The 23,692-nt window shown below is 38.1% G+C and overlaps 1 protein-coding gene across 8 annotated transcripts in view; it reads left to right on the plus strand.

Moving 5' to 3' along the window:
* Positions 1-23,692, plus strand: part of nectin1b (nectin cell adhesion molecule 1b) — a 162,115-nt gene that overhangs the window by 72,691 nt on the left and 65,732 nt on the right. The window lies entirely within an intron of this gene.

The raw sequence follows: 23,692 nt of genomic DNA on the forward strand, positions 1-23,692 counted from the left end.
GGTGTATTCTTCATTTCGTGTATTTTTTCATATTATAAATGTGTTAAATGTATAAAAAGAGACAGCAGGTTGAGGTTTTGCTGAGCACATTTGTGAAAGTCCTACACTGGATGTTCAGTTTGTTTTCTTTTTCTTTTCACATTAGCATTGCAGTTTTGTTATTGTTTTTATAAATGTCTTTTTGTATTTTTTTTAAGTGACCAGAGAACTGAGAGTTAAGTGTCTAACATAATTACAGGTGGAGTCCTACGTGTGTGTAGTTTTGTGGTCAAATGTTTCAGAGAAATTGGGGGGGAATGGGATACATACTGTTTCTCAGTGGGGTTAGCGTTACTAATTTTTATATATTCGCAGCATTACAACACATATGTTAATGCTGTTTTCCAAAGGTGCGGCTAGCATTTCTTGACCCCCTGTGTTTATGTGCTCGACTTGTTTCTTTACCGAGAGGAAGTCAGTCTACTGAGCCATATGGACATGGCAGTAACGTATAAATATCCAGTATGCTCTATTTTTTTTAAAATTAATTTCAAGCGTTAGTGCCCTTATTGTTGAAGCAGTATAGCCGAGGAGAGAAGGGCTGCAATTGTATCATACAAAACAGTTTCTACTTTTCAGTGGTGCATCACAGTCATGTCCAAAAGACACTTGGTGAGTTTCACAGGGAAATCTTCAAAAATGCTCTGAAATGTCCTGATTGTCATTTAACTTGAACAGTTTGACTTGTGTACACAATCTCGAAATCTTACCACTGTAATGAAATGTCTGTCTTTTGCATTTAGCTGTCATAATTATATTGTTTTCTGACCCTCTTTTTTTTTTCTTTTCAAATGGATGTCAGTCAAAAGTGTCGGAGGAGTTTTCCTGTAACGACTCTGTCTCTCTTTATAATTGTGACTTTACTGAATAGTTGGCTTACATCAACAGCATTTTCTATGAGGAGTCATCCATGGACACAAAGGACACAAATAGGAGAAACTGATGTTTTCATTTCAGTCTGAAGAGAAAACATGCTAACAAGTAAAGGGAATTTAAAATATGGTGGCCCTTCTGAAGTCACCTGCTGCTTTCATGACGCTTTTGTTCATTTTCTTTGCTTTTTAAGTGACTAACTATCCAGAGATTTTAAGGTGATTTTAAAATTATGAACAGTTGCTTCCTTAATTTTGGCATCTCAGTCTGCTAATGGGGAATCAATGACTCTGTCTGCAGGCTCTCTATATACTATATCTATATATGTTTTTAAAATCACCGCTAACAAGTGCCAGTGGATGCTAGCATAGCTAATGACTTGTTTCTCTCCTCAGCACAGAGGTTCATTACACAATCAGCAAAATGTATTTGCATCAACAAAAAAAAAGCGCAATGTGAAAAATTGGTTATAATGGAAGCATTGGAGGAAATCTATCAATGTAAACGACATATCTGACTGGCTCTGAACAATATAAATACTGTATTAAGCCTTATTTTATGCATGTTTTGTGTGTGGGAGTGGAAGTGCATATGTTGCTATTTTTTTCCTATCAGTTCCAGTGTGCTTATCCTCATTTGCAGCTCAGAAGACTACACTTTGTCGGTGTCGTCAGTATTGACAGAGGTATGAGTTCCTAGGTACACAGTACCCAGCAGCAATTTTGCAGTTAACACAAGAAAAGTGTAAAGTATATATAAATATATATAGAATAATAAAAATGAAAAAAAAAAATAACATCTCTGTGAAAGCAGTTCCCTCTGCTCGAGATGTGAATGTTTTACAGTCCACGCTTGTCTGCTGTATGTTTTTAGATGAGCATGTTAATCATGAACCTCAAACTATATTGTATTTTCAAAACAAAGCAGCATCACAGTATGGGGAATTGTTTTTTTTTTTAAGTCTGTTAGTCTCAATTTAGTTAGTCAGCCTTATTTTCTAAAGCCTTACTTCTTTTCTGTTAAGTGCATCTACTATGGAGTGAGTACAAGGTCTGCCACTGAAGGTTTCAGAGTGGGAAGCTCATTGACAGCACTGGGGTTGCTACTTTCAATATTCTGAAGCAAAATACAGTTTTATAGTCTTTACTTTATTGTTCACCTGCAGGTGGAGTGCTTTGCTGTAACTTTTGAACTTCACACAGTTTGCATCATAGCATAATAGACACAAACATATCGAAAGCATCCTTTGTTCATGCATTCAGTGCCTGTCAAAGTTAGGAGGCATGGGGTAGTCTAAACAGTTACTGCTCCACCATTCAAGCTATTCATACCCAGAATAAATGGTAAATGGCCTGTATTTATATAGCGCTTTACTAGTCCCTAAGGATCCCAAAGCGCTTTACATATCCAGTCATCCACCCATTCACACACACATTCACACACTGGTGATGGCAAGCTACATTGTAGCCACAGCCACCCTGGGTAGTTTAATTATATTGTGGATATAATTAAACTACAATGCAGACCGCAAACCTGTTAAATATAAGACAGCTTATGGTCGCTTGCTTACAGTGAATATTATAGCAGGTATAGAGGAGCTTTAGCAAGGTACAAACAGTGTGTGTACACTTGATCTTTAAATCGGCTAATTCTGCACTTTTTCAATCAATACTGGAGAGTTGAACACCTGAAGAGATCTAACCTTTGCAACTTGGTTGCACGTCGCTGAATTGTCTGAGCACAACATTTGAAACGCTGGTCCAGTTAAGAGAAATTCAACTTGTACTTACAAACATCACCCCCTTTTAAAGCACAATTTTAAGGTTTCATCTGACATCTAACATCAGTTATGTAACCACTGCCACACTTGCTTGTCAGATACAGTGGGGCAAAAAAGTATTTAGTCAGCCACCGATTGTGCAAGTTCCCCCACTTAAAATGATGACAGAGGTCAGTAATTTGCACCAGAGGTACACTTCAACTGTGAGAGACAGAATGTGAAAAAAAAATCCATGAATTCACATGGTAGGATTTGTAAAGAATTTATTCGTAAATCAGGGTGGAAAATAAGTATTTGGTCACCTCAAACAAGGAAAATCCCTGGCTCTCACAGACCTGTAACGTCTTCTGTAAGAAGCTTTTCTGTCCCCCACTCGTTACCTGTATGAATGGCACCTGTTTGACCTCATCATCTGTATAAAAGACACCTGTCCACAGCCTCAACCAGTCAGACTCCAAACTCCGCCATGGCCAAGACCAAAGAGCTTTCGAAGGACACCAGGAAAAGAATTGTAGACCTGCACCAGACTGGGAAGAGTGAATCTACAATAGGCAAGCAGCTTGGTGTGAAAAAATCAACTGTGGGAGCAATCATCAGAAAATGGAAGACATACAAGACCACTGATAATCTCCCTCGATCTGGGGCTCCACGCAAGATCTCATCCCGTGGGGTCAAAATGATCATGAGAACGGTGAGCAAAGATCCCAGAACCACACGGGGGGACCTGGTGAATGACCTGCAGAGAGCTGGGACCAAAGTAACAAAGGTCACCATCAGTAACACACTACAACGGCAGGGAATCAAATCCCGCAGTGCCAGACGTGTTCCGCTGCTGAAGCCAGTGCATGTCCAGGCCCGTCTGAAGTTTGCCAGAGAGCACATGGATGATACAGCAGAGGATTGGGAGAATGTCATGTGGTCAGATGAAACCAAAGTAGAACTTTTTGGTATAAACTCAACTCGTCGTGTTTGGAGGAAGAAGAATACTGAGTTGCATCCCAAGAACACCATACCTACTGTGAAGCATGGGGGTGGAAACATCATGCTATGGGGCTGTTTTTCTGCCAAGGGGACAGGACGACTGATCCGTGTTAAGGACAGAATGAATGGGGCCAAGTATCGTGAGATTTTGAGCCAAAACCTCCTTCCATCAGTGAGAACTTTGAAGATGAAACGAGGCTGGGTCTTCCAACATGACAATGATCCAAAACACACCGCCCGGGCAACAAAGGAGTGGCTCCGTAAGAAGCATTTGAAAGTCCTGGAGTGGCCTAGCCAGTCTCCAGACCTCAACCCCATAGAAAATCTGTGGCGGGAGTTGAAAGTCCGTGTTGCTCGGCGACAGCCCCAAAACATCACTGCTCTTGAGAAGATCTGCATGGAGGAATGGGCCAAAATACCAGCTACTGTGTGTGCAAACCTGGTAAAGACCTATAGTAAACGTTTGACCTCTGTTATTGCCAACAAAGGTTATGTTACAAAGTATTGAGTTGTATTTTTGTTATTGACCAAATACTTATTTTCCACCCTGATTTACGAATAAATTCTTTACAAATCCTACCATGTGAATTCATGGATTTTTTTTTTCACATTCTGTCTCTCACAGTTGAAGTGTACCTCTGGTGCAAATTACTGACCTCTGTCATCATTTTAAGTGGGGGAACTTGCACAATCGGTGGCTGACTAAATACTTTTTTGCCCCACTGTATGTTGGCGTGAGAAAGCCTTTTATTTTGGGGTCAACAGTCTGTATAGTTGTATATGTAAACATTGTCTTCATGTTGTTGGGGTTTTATGAGTTTCTATTTTGTAATACTGACTGTAATTTCATTCCATCCTAATCTCTCTTTTTTTGTATGTTTCAGTATGTTTCAACATTCCACTGTAAATAATGTACATAAGGTTGAGATTATAGTTGGGATTTATTTCGGGACAGCCGTGTAGGGACCCTGTCATGTAAAATATGCCTATTTTGACCACAAACATGGAGACTCGATGATGGATAGATGATGTTGATGCATAGCTTATTTCCAAAGTCCCACCTAAAAATGTTCCCCTAGTACATTTTTTTAATATGCCAGTAGTGGCTTCACTGTTGGGGGTAATGCATACAGTGTGTCGATGTAATGTTATTAAAAGAAAGTCAAAAGAGAGAAATTGTCTGTATGCAGCCATGTGAATGTATATTTCTGAGGGTGATACAAATACAAAAAAAAAAAAAATCTATTGTTCAATTGTGATGACCCAGTGAAGTAACTTGTATTTGTTTTCAGCATTAAATGAGTTCAATAGTCAAAAGCGTTCTGTCCCAGTTCACTGATTGGATAGATGTGTGTTCTCTGATTGAATATGGTTTATGTCTGCAGCACATTTCTTATCACTGTGTATTGATTTTGGTAATTGCAGCTTTTTCCCAGTCGGTTCGACCAGTAATTTATCCTTGTCACCTCATGCCGGTGCTTATTTGGACTTTTTTTTAAAATTATTATTATTATTTTTTTGTGAGCCTTAAATGTAAGACATGATACATTTGTTCTGTAAATAAATAAGACTACAAATAAATCAAATTTAACAAACATAGACCTTGTTAGTACAATATTTAACAATTTCAAAAAGCACAAATATTGTCCAGGCTACAGCGGGACAGTTCTCTTTGTACCTTATTAATCTGTTCACAGTCATCGCTGTAGTTTACTGCATTTTTTTTTAACCTTATGAGACAAAGATGACAGATTTAAAGCATTTTTCAAAGCTACAGTTTCCATATGTGAGTTACTTTAGTATAACGTATAACGTGTCTTCATTTTATCTGAAGTTAACACAAGACAGATAAAAGGATACATACAGTATATAATAAGAGCCTATGATGGTTATAACAGTAGTTTCTGGTATTTTTCTACTTTAATTGGAGAGCAAAAACTGTCAGGCAGATGTTGATTTTGAGTTCAGTGCTTAATGAAGCTACAGTGATATGATGAGAGAGGCCCAGTGTAGAGGCAGACAGATCTGTCTCAGACTGTGGGACTCAAGTGCAGACATCTGCATCGTGCACATTAAGAACAGCCCAGAGTTTGCAGCTGTTGCCATCCATTTGCTAAAAGAGCCCTTTGTAGCCCAAGGGGCTTTGATGGCACATAGGCTTTTAACATGCATGGCCGTCTAGTTTTTTCTCCTCCTAATAGAGCCGGGAGTGGAATTCTACAGCATATCCTCTATCAAAGTACTTTTTGGATGAAATATGGCTAGATTCCTGTTCTAAAGTATGTTCCTCCTGGGTCATAAATTCAAAAGCGAGTTTGTTAAAGTGTCTTTTACAGTGTGTGATGTCACTCCATTTAACATGGAGTGCAATAAGAGAATACAGATCACTCTAACATATTATGAATGAGAAAATTGAAAAACAATCTGACCGTGCCTGTCATTATTTATGCATTTCATTTTGTCATTAAATCAAGTTCCGAAATGCTTTATATTCAAATTTGAAGAAATCTTCAGTACTTCAACAGTTTTCATACATTTTTGTGGTGAATCACATACCAATTCGATTTAGATTTTTCTTTAGACGTCTGTTACATTTTGTAGGCCACAACTGTTCGCTAAATTCTGGTTTTAACCCAACCATCTGTGAGTTGTTGAGCTGCCAACAAGCCAGAAAAATAAATAAATAAATAAAAATATCAGTCTTAATGAGTTCAGGAAAGCACACAGACAGCCTACGCCACGAGTCATTAAACTACAGTAATTAAATAGTTAATGATCATAGTGTATATTAATAAGCAATCCTTTGGGATGGCTTCAGGAGGAGAGTGTAGTCAATCAGTGAGGTGGCTTTTAGCAGCACTAGTTTGTTCCTTTAAGGCTACTTTGTGCACATATTTGCATACTGAAACAGGGAAAATAATATCTGATTGTGTCTCATTTAGATGTATAAGGATTGGACTCAGCTGTGCAAGTCACATTATGAAATATTTGTAATTGTTATTAAAATAAAATCAGATGACCATACCTGTGTCACAGACTGTTACAGTGTCTTAGATCCATAGTTTATGCATCACTCTTATTTTAAATAAAATGTATTGTTATTTGCACTTGTGCTATCCCACATACACTCTGAACTTATATTGCAGTGATCCATAATGAAATGTATAACTCTGAGGGGCACGTGTGCTCTCATAATAAATATGCTGCAAGTATTTAAATTTAATTACATTCCCAAAAATGATACCGTCTACCGATATACAGCGTTCAACCTTTAATCAACAATGCCATCTCAGTTTTGTTTTTACATTTACACAAACGGCCTCAGAAGTTAATGTTCTGTCGATGTGTTAAAAGATAAAATACTTCATTTTTGGAAAATGATAAGATAATATGCTGATATTTCAGATCTTACAGCTTTGCTAGTGGCACTCTGAGAATGCACTTATTAATATCAGCTCTGAGTCCTTGTTAACATGTGTAGAATGACATAACCTGCCAGCAAAGGTGCCTCTCAAGTAGTAGTGATATTACTTGCAATTGATTTCTGAACACTTTCTGAACAATCGTTTCAACATTCTATCATGATTATATCAGGAATGTAATTTGCAATATGAAGTTATGGGAAGCCTAAACGTAGTTTCAGAATAATTAAATCTTTGTTTAAAGTTGCTAACAAATAAATATGCAATATGCAAAAAAAATGTAATTAAATAACACAATGGTGGCAATATACTTGTTTGATGTTCAGCAGAACAGTGTCTGCTATGTTGGCTGATATACTATTTTTTTTTTTTTTTAACTTTGATAAATAAAATTTGGGCGGATTTTAACTCCATCAGTGTTGTACTAGAAATCCCTAAAGTTCAACAAACATAATGCGATTCAGTTGCATATAATTTGTGTGTAAGCAAAATTAAAAACAGTAAGTTACTACAAATTGTTTTTTAATTTAGTAGAACTTGAAATGTTTATCAGTGGGTAAACAATTAGCATTGCTTACCCAGAAAGATCAAGTACTGTATACTTGCAACAAATAAGTTGCCCTAACTTAGTTATCTGAAATAAGCTTTACTTGGTTGTTTTGAGGTTATGAGTTTGCATCAAGTTCTAAGAACTAATTAGATTTTACAGCATGATCGGAATGTAATAATCACATATAAACTGCAGCACTGGACATAGATTTTGTTTTTCTTATGACGGCACTAAATACAAAAATATAAGCATATTTTATCTGAGAGGACACTAATAACCGTGTCATTCTTGGTCACCTCAGTGTGAGTATGTTCAAATGCTCATCCATTCAAGTCTTTTTTTGCTCTTAGTTTTTCTCACTAGTGCAAATTAACTAGAAACATTTGGAGCTATTGTATGATACACAGTTACAAGGTACAATCAAAAAGTTGCCAGGTAAATAAAATAACATAAAATACTGAGCAGATTTTTTTGTGTGTCTTTGGCTAAAACCCAGCAGTTTTCAGTAGAAGAGTCCACAGTTTCCAAGCCCATAGAGCAGCTTGCTCTTTTTTTCCTTTTTGTTACATTTATGAGGTTGTACACTGTAAACTTGTACCAGTGGGTGCGACTGTCAACACTGTAGCATTCTGAGGTCTCTAGAGGAGAATATTCAGCAGAAACAGGCTAAACTGTGATGCGGGCACATGATGAAAAGCTGGACTTTTCTTGCCGCGTCAACACAATCAGCACCTGCCCCACTCACCAGATTTGCCTCCCTGTGAGATCCTCCACTTCCCCAAAATGAAATCAAGGTGAAGAGTCAGAATGCATAAGTACAAGTGGACCTATGGGACATCTGAACGATCTAAAAACAGCAGCCACCCAGACATGCAGAAGAACATGATATTAAACGAGAGACTGCCAAAATAAAATTAGGAGGGTTTTTTGTTTTTTAACTGCAGATTTCTGGGATCTTTTAATTACACCTTGTACATCTGACATGTGCTGTTACATAATTTTAATAGAAACCTGCCAGGCAATTTACATGGTACATCAATTTATCCCATAATATAATATAAGACCGAGAGGCACCTCATGCCAGCAGGCAAGGCAGGTAACCGTGTGGCCCCAGGTGAGGAATAGCAAACGTTAAACTGCAGCAGTGGCAATGCGCAAAGTTTGACGTGAAAGTCAGAGAGGAGTAAGGGATCCACCTTACTCCTCTCACTCTCACTGCAAGTGGTGTTTACGATTCTGTTTAAACAAACCAAATGACTGACTGTCAATCAATGAAAATGAAGAAGAGTTGTCCTTCTGCGAGAGACAAAAGAAGGAAAGAGCAAGATAGTGGTGAGTCGAGCAGAATTTAATAATGATTAAATATAGTTATTATGAAAATAACTAAATGCTACTAGAATGTAATGTAACCATCATCTCATTATTTCCTTTGTTTACGTTGATATTTTACATTAGTTAAGTTAGCTGCCAGAGCAGCCTGGTGTGGCCATGATCACATAATATGCCATGTTCTGTTTTTTGGCATTTCACTCCAGTCAAGGAAAAAAATCACTTAGTTGATATTATTATAAATCTATAAGACACTGGCGTGGTCTAAATAGACTTTGCTATGTTTTTATTTTAGAGGAAGGATGTGAAGGATTTTGTTTGTTTGTTTATTTTTCACAATTAGATCTCTCATTTTTTGTAGCCTACACAGTATACTATGCCTAGTAGTATGCATCAGTTACAACATAATAAATATAATGCAGGTAAATACAGCTATTATTAAATAAACATATTTCTAATGTCAGTGAAATTTGGATGTCTCCAGTAACTCTTTTTTTGAGTGTGTCCATTTAAGTGGAATAGCATTTTTGGCAGGCCCATTACTGTCATCATATGATACACTATTTTCAGCTTTTAACCAGTTATTTATAACAAAATGCCAGATTGATTTTCATGCCAAAAACAACTACAGCTCCATGAGAAAAATCAGCAGATACCGCTGGTATTTTCTCCATCCCTTGTGGTATTTTCATTGGTCATATGAGCAAAAATGTCCTAAGATGACTTGCGTCATCCCGTACTTCATTTCTGCATTTTGACTCTCAGTTCCCTGTTTATGTCTCCTCAGATTTCATCTCTCAGGCAACAAGTGGTGCAACCAAAGTTGACATATGTTTCCCTTGGAGCTCTATCCAATGTGAAGGCACAAAATTTGGAGACATAAACCTGCCATGACCAAACTGGGAAAATGAACTATGAGAAAGGCACATTCAAATCTCACGCCGTTCTTTCCTTTCCCCAGATCCGCTCTTAACAATGAGCTGTTTTGTGCTGCACTGCTGCAGCTGACTGTATGATCCCACTAAAACAAGCACTATTGTAAATGACTATTGTTTCTAAAACACTAACACTGACACCTGGCTCAGTGTTCCTGTCATGTTTAGAGCTGATATGGTGTTTGCCATCCATTTAGGTCTTTCTCAATGCCTCTGTTTGTGTTTACAAAAAAGAAAATATTGTTTATGAATATATAAACATGGAGTGAGGCTGCTGCTCAAAATAAGCAATGAAGTGATTCATCTTTGTTGATCCTTCCATTGTTTGTTGTTCTGTTATCTTTTGACTTTTTTTCTGTTTCATGGTGTGCATCACTGTCCTTGCGAACCTCTAGTTTCTTGTGAAATGTGTACACTACCTCATGCCTCCTTTAATGCAAATGAAGTCTTGAACTGTATCCTGTCAACTCAGAGGGAAGCATTTCCACTGGAGAACATAAATCCTGCCATTTCAGCTCACAAGCTGGACTGACCAGCCGCTGGACTCGTTCAGGAACAATGACATCATTCTTCCCCCACCTCCTCCTCAGCCAGAGGCACCGCTGCTGGGACTTAACTCAGGTCCCATTGGTGTTTTAGCTCCAGGTTCTCCACTGGGATGCACCATCCCTGGAAACTTAAAATAAGAGTGCAAGCAGCTTTATACCTTTCAGTCCTGAAAAATGAATCAAATGCTGCTAAAACAAAGCTCCTCGGATTATAATCCAGTGGGAATCATAACCGCCAGCACATATTGCCCTCTGTAACCTGACACAAATTACTGACTTCAAAACCACAGGCAGCTCTACATTTCAACAAAGCCACCTCATCTTGTATTTAGTGTAACCAAACATTCACTGTTTTCACAGATGATTTCTACAAACGTGAAACTATGAAAATACTAGATTCCACTAGAAATGGTTCCACAATAAAGGTTGAGTTTTCATCAAAAAGCATTTACCAAAAATGATGTGTTCCCAAATGAAGCATTTATGTTGTATTTCAATGAATAACGCGCCATTATTTATTTCTTTTATTTGTTTGCGGTCCCTCTCAGAGGTCAAGAGTTTTGCAATCATACAGTGGAATTGTTACTGCATCGTCAAATGTAGTTTCCATTGTGCTGAATGTTTTCTGATATTGTTTGCAAAGTTTTGTTTTTGTTTGGTAGAACACGTTTCACATATAATCTGATCAATTAAGCATGCAGTTTACACCCCACTGATGGACAGAGCAAGTAAATTCTATTTCCAGAAAATGTGAAATGATAATGAATTGGCAATTATTTGGATTAACCCAGGATCAGTCTGCTGAAATTATTATTGCCTATTATTTTGTAAATGAGATGGCTAATAACAAACTGCTTGGATCCTATGAATACATTTGTTGGCACCTTGAGGGATGTCTGGACTAGCTACTGGAGACACACACACACCAGCCCTGCTTTGACACCCTCCCATTTTCAGAGCCAGTCATGGCGTGAGCAGCTCTGCTATCCAGCTGCGCATTAGCGTTCTCCAATTAAACTCAGCCATCCCAGAGCAGAACGAAAGGCCTAAACCCTCTGGTGAGAAAAGTGCTGACAACCCTCATCTACAAAGTCCTGCTGGGAATACTTTGTCCCTGTGACCATTTACCCAGTGTCATAGAAGTGGCGTGTGTGAGTGTCTGTGTGTGGGTTTAGGAGAGCCAGAGAAGAAGTTTGTGTGCATACCCTTCATCCCTTTGTTGACCAGTGCTTTTTTCTGCACTCAGCCTGAGTGACTTTAGACACAATAACAAATTAAAGTTTGTGCGCATGACCACTAATTCTTGATTTAGTGAGAAAATATGTCCTGTTTCCTGTCCTTTTGAAGTTGGACTGATCAGTATTTTTATTTTTTTATTTTTTGCATACAAGTCTTGTCAAGAGCTTAAATTTACAAAACAAAAAAAAAAAATTAAATATAAATTCCTGGAGAAGCTGAACAACTAGCATCCTCCTTAAAAGATGGGGCGTGGCAGCAGAAACAGAGAGCTAGATTGAATATAGGCACAATCATCCCCAGTCATACTGAAGTAGAAGTCCAGAACATTCCTTCATCAGTGACGCCATTTTTTTTTACTTTTTAATTTTTTCTTAATTATGTTTTTGGATAAAATTCTACATCATTTACCATGTAGATTATTTAATTACACAGATGGATTTCGGATTAAATGCAGTATTTGCAATTATTATTATTAAAAATCAGTGTAGCTTGATATACCTTACCCCCCTCCTCTTTTTTTCCCCACCAGCCCAGTGGCAGGCTCATTTTACTAGCACTATTTAAATGACTAATGCTAAAGAGACAAAATTCTAATGGTTTTGGAAAGAAGAGATGATGAGCTTTATGAGGATCCTGGCGTATCACAGTAGCACAAAGCATTCACAAGGTACTGCACGCTGAACACAGACAGAAAAATTAGCTCTGTTAGATTCTACCATGTAAAATTTAAACGGGTATCAAAAAATGATGGTATCATTTTATCATCGTACCATTCCACTTACCGTAACCATTTTGGGCTAAAGAGAAAATTCAAATGGTTTCATAAAGATGAAAATTATTTTGTAATTTTACAGCCAAAATTACAAAATATCTCCAGGGATGCTGTGTGATACTTGGGTAATAAAGGGTACATTTGTGATTATTATTAGTTAAAAACTCTAATTAGCTATTAGCGATTGTAGCTAACATCAAGAAATCATACATATCCCCATGCTGCTGAAAACTAGGGCACTGTATTATTTTTCCAATACCAGCATTTTCTCTTCAGCAGCAGAGCTGACAGGTCTTGCCACATTTGGCTTTGACATGTATCTATGAAAATTATCCTCCTGTTAAATCCAGTTCTTAGCCAGTGTCCTTGGTGATCATCGACGATGAATCTGCTGCTCTTGCTGGGAAAGAAAACGAATCACAGGATGAGTCAAATTTCTCTCAGCATCATTATGTCAGTTGAAATTAAAATTTCTCTGTCTCCCAGACATTAGGCATGCCATGAAATGAACCTTCACCTGTTAAAAATCAGTGAACCCACTGACTGTAGGGAGAGCTCTATAGTCCGAATGATTCATCAACCCGGTTACCACAGAGTTTCAGCATCTGACAAATGGGACAAATGGGGTAAATTAAGAACCCAGTGTCTCTCACCCCCACCCTCACTTCCCTACTATTGACTCTCACAGCTTTATCAGTGTACATTAGTGTCAGTGCCAGTCTACATTTAGACTAACTGTGCCAGAGGAGGCAGGCCATCAGCACATACAGCCATGTCTGTCGTCATGCAGAGCCAATGACCCTTTGTCAGAAACAATCCTCATCAGCAGAGCTATCAAGCCAAGGCTGCACTGTCCAGTGTTTGAGCTCTGAGATTGTTCTCCAATTGTGAAAAAACAAATCTTGAGGTTAGTATACAGATTTAAACCACAAAACTGCACAAGTTAGGAGTTTGGTGTCTAAATGCGCCAGCTTCGTCAGCACAATTCACGGAACTGTGCCCCCAGCATGAAGTACAAAATTGACCGATGTCCAAATTGAACTCGGTGTTTGGGGGGAAACATTCTCTAACAACAAGGAAGAAAATTAATCATAACTAAAGAACATAATTAACAGCAGAAAATGGAAAAAACTGAAGCTATCAGTGCTTGATGTCTCGCCTCAGTTTTCTTACTTTTACTGTTCTTTATTATACGGCAGCGCGCAATTCTGTGTGCACTTCACACAATATCTCACTTTTGATGTTTTCAAAACTCAAATTCTTACCTCTGGGTGACAATGTTCCTGCTGCACCTTAAAGCTCCACAAAATGTGGAGTGTGCCAATTAAAATGTAGATGTGATTAGTTGTTAAAAGAGCAGCAGTTTTTAGAATAGATTTTTTTCTCCTTTTTACTGCTAAAACGAGACAGGCACAGTAAGATGTGAAGGCAGTGGAGAAAAAGAAGCTGTGGGATCTGATTGCATGCCAGCAGGGACATAAGCAGGTAGCTGCACCACAGACTGACTTAACCACTCAATTATCTTTAGGCACCAGAGGTCATCAGAGAATATTTAATGGAGTCCAAAGTTCTACATCCTACACTGCTTTGCGTCTTCATGAATCCGTAGCTGTGGATTTGTGGGCCCTGACCCCTAAACTGTGATCTTTGAAGCCTCTAAATTACTGCTAACGAAAATAAGTCCCCTAATCTGCCACAAATACCCATGTGGAGCCAGCCATTGATTAGATTACAGTGCTATTTGCAACTTCATCTGTAAGAAGCTGATCCATGCAAAAAATGCAAACAAACTAACTGATCCTAAAGCAGAGCCAGTCACGACAAATTGCTCTGATGTTTAGTGGCCGGTTGCCATGACGAGTCACAACCAGTTAGTTGCCTCAGGAGAATTGGCTTTCTTCAGCAGCACGTTTCAATACCCACACCTCAGGTCAGTCACCAAGTCCACATTACTAAAGCTGAAACTTCTTTCTTTTGTCAGTTTGTCAATGGTATTTTATTTCCTGAGAAGGGCTGGATCTAAATACAAAAAGGCGAGCTAAAAGTTTGATTTCTGCTTAAATCGTCATACCGATCATCATCCCAGCTAAAATTTAACATTATGTTTCATCAGAAAGGTGGAGAAGATGTCAGAAGTACAACCAACTGTTTAAAATATATACTTTTTTTTAACCTTGTGTACAGTCTCTCACAAGCTTCATCATTCATGTTGCACTGAGTTTTGCTACTGTAGGCTATAAGAACGCAGTTTGATTAAGGGAACAAATTATTTTCAGCAACATTAATAATCACCAGGCATATGCTGCACTTATAAATTTATGTTTTCCTTACGATTTCTGATTAATGAGCCCTGAGATTTTAACTTATTTTTTGAGCTTTAATTTGCTAATCAAAGTTAGAAATGTATTACCATAATTTATTCACACAATGACTGATGACATGTTTATTTATATCTGTCTCTCCCTGAATTTGTTGAAGGCATGCAAGCTAATAATCACTCGTGCCTTTTTTCTAAAGAGCTTTGTCATTTTGTTTTGCTTCGAAGCTGGGAGAAGCTGTGGCCTTCAAAGACATTTCTGATTAATTTGACTACTTGTTGATCTTTATTCATTACTTGGAATGCGCATATTGTGGTGTTTGCTTTGCATTAGCCGCCCTCTGTGTACTCAGTCATCAAATCACTTTTATTGCTCTTGCACTTTGCCAAAGTGAACATTTTTAGACAATCGAAATGCTTGCGATCTGAACTTGTTCCCATAAAGTCAGCCAATTTAACACTTTGATTCGTTTATCTATCACTTACTAAGAAATATATTTCTTTCTTCCCACCACTTTTATTGCTTTCATCTGTGATTTGATACAAATAAAATTCAGCTGCTCGGATTATTACATACAGTAATTTCTTGGTACCCTAATCCTTGAGAAGGCTTCATGCTGTCTCTGACACATCCATCCTGAGGCCCTTAAATCTGTCTCTGAAAGCAGGACAAAAAGCAATGGATGACTCACTCTGCATGTGCAGGTATTGACAGAAGGACTTCCTGCCATGAGGCATCTTGTTAAAGGGAAATGTGATACAGTAGTGTTGATTTAACAGGTCTTCCTTCTTCTAATGAATAGCCTTATGCGATAAAAGCTTCCTGTTTGAAGATACGGTATTCAGCAACAACAAGTGGATGCATGGCTGATTGTCACGAGTACCTTGGTATTATGTGTCTCTTTGACAGGAAAATGCACAAGAAAACAAAGCTCCACTTTAAACCTCAAATTAAACAGCACCAGCACAAAGTCTAAAGCATTCAGGGGGGATTAGCTTTCTTCACTTTAATGCCAACCATGTCACATCTAATTTATTTGTCTGGACTTTTTTAAAACCCCTAGAATATATATATATATATATATATTTTTTTTTTGGAAAGCAAGAAAGTGTTGAGTGCACCCTTACTGTAAATAAAAAGTGGTTTTGTCCTTCACCTATTTAAAAAGGGGTCTGAGCGTACACAGCATATGGCTGTGTATTTTCTTACATTTCAGTGACAGAGCTGAAAGATGTTTTCTTGTGAGCGGCCCTGCGGTCACAAAGTGGAGCACTACATGTGCTGGTGACAGTGGAAAAAAATAATCTGAAGTACAGCCCCAACAGAACACATCTATCAGCTGGCTGCAGTGTGTGAGAAGTATATTGAAACAGCCTTTGTGGCTTTGATTTTCTTTTCTTTTCATATGTCAGCTCATGGGTGGCCACCCCGAGACTGTGTGCTAATAGTCGTTTATCTGTTCTTAGAAATCGAGGCAGTATGATGTTATAGGAACAACAATCAAAAACCTCTAGTTCAAATATCCTATAGCAACTAAGGTTAATCTAAACATGATACAGGAGATAGTTGTTACCACTGTCTTGTCTATATGGTGAACAGTGTTGGGAAGGTTACTTTTAAAATGTATTCCACTACAGATTACAGAATACATGCCCCAAAATGTATTTTGTAACGTATTCCGTTAAGTTACTCACTGAGAAACGTATTTTGAATACTTTGGATTACTTGATATATTATCATGCGTTTTACAACTACATGAATGTACTATTGCTGTGTGATTTATTACTATTACTTAAGTCTGTTTGCCATACCAATACCAACTAGATGGTTAAATTTTTTGCATTGATCTCGTATAGAAAACTTCAGTATCAGTAATATGTTTCTTTCTGTCTGCTTTCAGAACTGCACATTATTATTGCAGCCTTCATTAATAGTAATAAATCACACAGGAACACTACACTTAGGATACAAAAGTGGCACATAACCCAGGTAGCTAACACAACTAAAACAAGCTAACATTAGTTTTTAAAAAAGAACTTACTTCCAGATGTTTCTTTAGGTTGGGGGTGGAGTCTTTTGATGCTGAGAGCAGCTTGGTTGCTGCCAAACAGAGTTTGCACAGTCAGATTTCACCCATCTCTTTCTTCTTTAAATGTGAAGTGGCGTTGGAATTTCCAAGTAAGAAATGTATTCCTGCCGTGCACTATTGGCTCTGTTGTGCTGGCTCTGGGTCCATTGTGTAACTGACGCCACGAACATTAACAGGACGCTTACATTAGAGCCTCTTATCTTGTGTTTTGTTTGCATTTCTGGCAATGCATAGAATTACCAAAATTAGAGAGGGGATAGCCATGAAACAGGAAAAGAACGTCGTGTAATTTTATTTCAACAAAGTAACTGTATTCTAATTATCACGTATTTAAGCGGTAACTGTAACAGAACCAGTACATGTAGTCAGTTACTCCCCAACAATGATGGTAAACAGGAACCTACAGCAAGGAGGTAGTTAGCACGGCTCAGTTAAAGACAAGAAATTAGTGAAACTGTCCGCACATGACACAAAACACAGCTATCTAAAAAACATTTGTGTGGCGGGGCGTGGCCTGCGGTGCCGTGCAGAGGAGGCGGGCGCACCTGTACGGCACCGCAGGCCACGCCCTGCCACAATTATATATTTGTTTTAAAAAGAAAAACTGTAAAAGTGTTCATACATACTCTCTTGTGCTGCTGTAGTTTTAGCCTGAAAGAAGGCATTGAGAGTCCAAGCTTCTGTGTGCACACATGTACATCAGAGTTTTATTTTTTCCTCATCTGACCCCACAGACTCTGAATTGTTATGGAGTCAAAGAAACAACACTCACATTTCTACCTGCAGGGTATGTTTACCACTTATCAAACCTCTGTAGATTTAAACTTGAAAACAAGCGCAGTTTTGAATTGTTTCTAAATGAAATATTGTTTTTTACTCTTTTATTTAGAAAGAATTGCAAAAACACCCCTATTTTCATCCAACTGAAAAAAAAATCAAATAAGTGTATTTTCTTACCAGGTAAACAACATCTTCAAACCTGTTACGCATTAGATTGCTGAGGAAAGGAGATCTACTCAACCAGTGACCTCACTAATATAGCGTACATACAGTATTGGATGAACGTGAAAGCAGTGATAGAAACCCTAGATGGCAGCTCCCTGCAATGAGATAATGAGTTCAATAAACTTTATTCATCCCCACAGGCACAAAACCAACAAATATGATACAGTATACAATGGCGTACACACTATTCACAGATAATGATACATAAAAACTGTATCTGCCAGTTCAGTAGTAAACATGCTGCTGTGGGATGTTGGAAATGGACTTCAGGTTAGTGTATTGTTGTTAAATGGAGTTTCAGCACTTGGGAGTGTTACTGTATCACAATACACAAGGTAATTATTATTACTATTATTATTGTTGCTCGTGGAATAGCTGAATTGAGTAAATGCTGCTGCCATACATGTTGCTGTGGTGCAGCAGAGGCCGTATTAGTTCTTTCTTTATATTGAAGGACAAATTTCAACTACAGCACTGTTGCTGGCAGACAAGAGGAAATTGCAGTTTCCATTTAGTGCAGTAGATTGAAGTTTGGTCCATATTGTGTTTGGACAATGATGCAATTTTTTAATTATTTTGCCTTTGTACCCCACAGATTTAAAGTCAAACAGTCAAAATTTGATTTGAAGTTCAGCGTTTTATCGTTAATTCAAAGGATTTAATTAAAACATTGTATTAGCTGTTTGGGAATTACAGTCACTTCTATGCACAGTCCCCAATTTTTTTAGAGGCTCAAAACTAAATGGACAAATTAGCATAATTTCAACTTTTTCATACTTGGATGAAAATCCTTTCCATTCAATGACTGCAAAGTTAAAGTCCATGGTTCCATGTTACCAAGTGCTACATTACCTCATGAGAGCTTCACCTTCAGTTACTGCTTGTTTGTGGACCTTTCTGCCTTCAGTTTTGTCTTCAGTAACTAAAAAGTGTCTTCTTTTGCTTTGAAATCATGACTAGCTTGGCCATTAAAAATATCCGATTTATTTACCTTTAGAAATCTTTCAGTTGCCTTTGCAGTATGTTTTTGGTCATTATCCATTTGCTCTGTAAAGCGCTATCCTATCCAGCCAGTTTTGCAGCATCTGACCAGAAAGTAGAGCAGCGTACGCTTCAGAATTCATCCTTATGTTACTTTTATCAGCCGTCACATCATCAATAAACGCTAGAGACCTGGTTCTACTGACAGCCATGCATGCACATGCCAAAAGACAGCTTCCACCAAGCTTGATGATTATATGAGACCTACTATCTCTTTCCATCATTTTGGTACAAGTTCATCTTGTTTTCACCTATCAAAACTATTATCAGTATTCTATTTAAAGTCTAACCTGGCCTATTATTCTTGAATGTACAGCTTGTTGTAAAGGTTTTGCATTTACATCAATTGTTCTTTTTTCTTCAACAATGATATCCTCTCTCCTTGAGAGTGTTCTTGGCTTGGCAAAACATTGCAAAGGCTTTTTTCTACCAGAAAAAGAATTCTGCAATCATCCACTTCAGGCCTGTGGTCTTCCAGGCCTTTTGTTGCTGATGAGCTCGCCCGTGGATTCAGTTCATTCCAAATCTGTTTTTTTTTTCTACAGCTCTTGAATTAAAGATCATTGTCTGTTATTCAATCAAATCTTCACTGTTGGATTTAAAATATGATACGCTGTGGCTCCAATGAAAATCTACAATAATACTTTCACTGTCCAGAAACTTATGGACTAACTATACATCCTCACTCTGTTGCTTAGCTCTGACTGCCACTTTTCCACAATTCTTCAGTAATTTCTTCTCATGCATCTAGCATGTTTGTGATTGTAGTATCAATGAGATACTAGTCCAGTCTTTACAAATTTCAGGAAAAATGTCAAGAGGCTGTTTTTTATATGTGGTATACAGTACAGTCACATTTGCTTCAGACAGCAAATGTGAGCTGTATTTACTCAAGCCTGTGTGGCATCCTTTAATTGAAATATAAATGATTTGATTGTTTGATTGTTTTTTTTTTATATAAAAAAAGAATACTGACAACACAAACAATGGCAGCAATATGAACACAGCTGTAGGGTGGGCTCAAAATGCCTGCAGAGCTTGCAGAGGATTACTCTACAATAGATGTTAAAGAAATTGGGTAAAATCAAATGAAAGTATGAAAGACAGCAAATTCACACCTGCAGATGTGAATTCAAAGGCAAAATTTCTGTTATTATGGTAAACCATTACACACATTTCCGCTTAAAAAACCCCCATTAAATCTGACCTTTGCATCATGCCAGCAAAATGACATAGGTTTATGAGTCTTTTTTTCTGGTTCCTAATGTTATCACTGACAATGAACAGAAGTGTGATTTTTGTGGCAGATGTATTAGATATTAAAACTGTCATGAACTGGCTGTGTGGAGGCAGATGAGGACCCAAACGCAAAACTCACGGAGACAGGAACTGAACTCAAAATCACTGCTTTATTGCAGGCCTTAACACGAAACAGAACTAAACCGGGAATACTAACAGAAGACCGAGGGAACACAGAAAGACACACAGGTTCGGGGAGGAGACATTGACGACGCGACACCGAACTGAGGGAGACATGCACATAAATACACAGAGGGTTAACGAGGGAATTTGAAGCACATGGGGAACACAGCTGACACAGATAAACATAACGAGACATGGCAGGAGTAAACCACACTGACGGGAGACTGTCAAAGTAAAACAGGAAGTACACAGAGGTGCAGACAGGAGGAGAGAGCACAGACATAACGGGCTGGGGAAAACATCAAATGAAACACGAGGGGAAACGAGGGCTCACAGATACACAGAGGGGCACGCAGGGGGTAATCAAATAAGGAACATCTTTAACAGAACCTAGGAACCACGGCATAAGGAACAAAATACAAGAAAACTAAGAATGCTGGGCCAACATGGCCCAGGACCATGACAAAAACACCGTCACTAAGAGTTTAAATTCAATTTAAATGCAAATAGATCACACCTTAGATGTGTTTGAGAATGGGAGAATATCTCATGTCTATACATCTATCTAACATATAATGTGTGAAACGGAAAGAGCATGTGAATATTAATATGCATTAAAGAAAAGTACAGATTTTTTTCTCAAACTTTCTCAGTGAACAATGAATGGATAGATGTTAATAAATACACAAAGCAATCTTTTGAGAATAATCACAGCCAAAACTAATCTGGCTATGAAACGGCAAAAATGAAAACTAAATACAGTTTAATCATTAGCCTGAATACAATGAAGGAACAGAGGCTGCACAGAGGCAACGGGGATATTGTTTTAGACTGACTAGTTTTGTATGCAACATCTGTAATCTTATGCTTTCATTTATCTGAATGATGAAGCCCTGTATCAGAGCAGGTGTGCCTATTTGAACAATGACAGCTCTCTGAATGTTTTCGAGAAACATCATTGTAGAGGTGCCTGATATGATTTTATGTACCTCATAATTAAGTGCCCGTTCATCCATCAGGTGATGTCTCGTATTTTTTGCGAGGCTGTGCTGCTTTATGTTTTTTAGCCGTTTTCGTCTCTCATCTATTTTCAGGTCAGAATGAATCAGCTTCTCCTCGCTTTTTTGTTCATTTTGACACCCGACAAAACTCATCGCCTCTAAGGGAATTGGAGTAGAGGGTCTTGTTTTGTTCTGGCAGTTCTTTCAGGAATGGCCATCAATCAGGTGATCTATTGTGTTAGAGGGAGACCTTTCTCTATTGAATTCATGACTTGCTCCAAAAAGCAGATGCTACAAAGGTATTGAAAGTTTGCAGGGTACATTATAATCTGACGTGAGAGAAGCACGGCAAAAGACAATGGGGCTGTGCTTCATAATGATTTTGCTGCCAGTTTATATGTCAGGATGAGGTGACCCCCATTGGACAGTGACTTGGCTTTGACAGAATTCATATTATATCAATATTCTCTCATGATTATTCGCCTCAGATCATACTGGTACAGTGATTCCAACAAAACAAAAGGAGCAACCAGTGACTGAAAATAAAGCCAGCTTGGTTACAAAGCACCACAATGAAAAACTCACTAGCCAGTTATTTTGAGCCAGAAAATATATCCCATCAAATAACAACACAATTATATTGTTGAGTGAAGTTCTTTATTCAGTCTAAGAATTGCATTTTTGGATTTCTTTATGACAGAGAAAAGAGCAATCTTTTCCATGCAGCAACCAAATGTTGATAGATTTGTAAAATATCAGCTGGCAAGAGCAAAAGAAAAAAACACAAGGGGAAAGAAAACAGGAGCTGAACTGAACATTTTGTCTGATGTTCCAGCTGATTGATGGGACTGGTTCTGGTGAGCTATTGTAAACACATTTACTTCTTGTTTCAAAGACGGCAGAGTAACTGGGAAAGGAGTTTGTAAGTCTTAATTTGCTGGCATTGTCAGTCAATGCCTGTGTCCATCAGGCTGAAACTACCCAGACAAAGCATAAACAAAGTGTAGGCTCTGTTTAGAGAGAGGTGGATAGAGGGGAACCAGAAACAAAACAAAGATGCGTCTGAAATTCTGAATGCGTGCGTCATTTCTCCAGTTGAGAACTTTTGGAACAATGCACATTTCTTGTGGGCTCACACATAAAAAAGAACAGATTACTCTGACAAGCCACTTGGTTAGTGAACCTCACAAAACCTAAATATTACATGCCAAAAATTGTCATCATCATTCCTGAGCATTCACATTAAAACTCAAACAAGTAATTGTATGTCACCAAAATCTGCAACTATCCAAAGCAACTAATATGGCAACGGCAGTAGAAGCAGTGCAAACTACTCTCCTCTCATCTGACCAAAAGCAACACTTTTTTTGCAGGTCTAGTAATTTAATGATGCTCAATGTCTTCAGTGTCTTTTTCGGTATTTTTGGAATTCTGGGATGCCGATCACCAGCACCCAGCAGCGCGGTACAGAATATGTCATTGTCAGCTTTTATGATCTTCAAATTAATCATCATTCTCATATCAAGTCATTGATTCTTCACTGTGCATTTTTTTCTTGCAGATATCTTATCAGCCGCATGCTCCTTCTCAGGTTTTCTTTTTTATTTAAAAAAATGCTTTTTGAGATATTTGCCTGGTGGTTTTCACATTAATTATTGTGGGTCTGCATAATGGTGCTTGTTAGGATGACATTCAAATTTCGTTGCTGCTCAGGCTTTCTTGTGTGTTTCAGTGTGGCTCGCTATTGTCCCTGGGTGAAAATTTAAAAAATCATGTGTTTCCACCCCCTGCCAGCCCAGGCCAATGTGTCTCCCACACAGTGTTTGTTCTGAAGTCTCCTGTGGAACAGTTTTGTCAGCTGTGTGGTGTCGGAGTAGATAATGACATGCTTACTATGCTTCTATGTCTGTAAGATGTGTCTTATGAGTCATGATAGGCAAACAGCGGAGCCCAACTGTGGCTATTAATTCCACTGGACAAGGCTTGATTTGAATCGTTGTGCCCTGGATGACTTGAGGAGCTGAGTGTAATAACAATAATAATGATAAAATAATGATGGTTGTAAGTGTAGAGTGTTGACTGGAAAAATGAAAAAAGACGTTTATTTGATTGGACAGACTGATATCTTGCACTTTGGGAGTTTGCAGTTGAGAGGAGGGGTGGAGGTAGTATAAAGGTTCGATTCAAATTTGAGCACTTTATGTCGCTCGAACACCGTGGTGTTGACTGTATGTATCGTTTTATAGCTAAATAATTACAACTGATTGCTAGTTTTTAAGCTAGCTACCTAAAAAGCTAACTTGTTACAAGCTAAACACAGTTCATCAACAGTATTCATTAGCTGCCAA

The sequence above is a fragment of the Neolamprologus multifasciatus genome, chromosome 14 (assembly GCF_963576455.1).
Source record: "Neolamprologus multifasciatus chromosome 14, fNeoMul1.2, whole genome shotgun sequence".
In the NCBI taxonomy this organism is placed as follows: Eukaryota; Metazoa; Chordata; class Actinopteri; order Cichliformes; family Cichlidae; genus Neolamprologus; species Neolamprologus multifasciatus.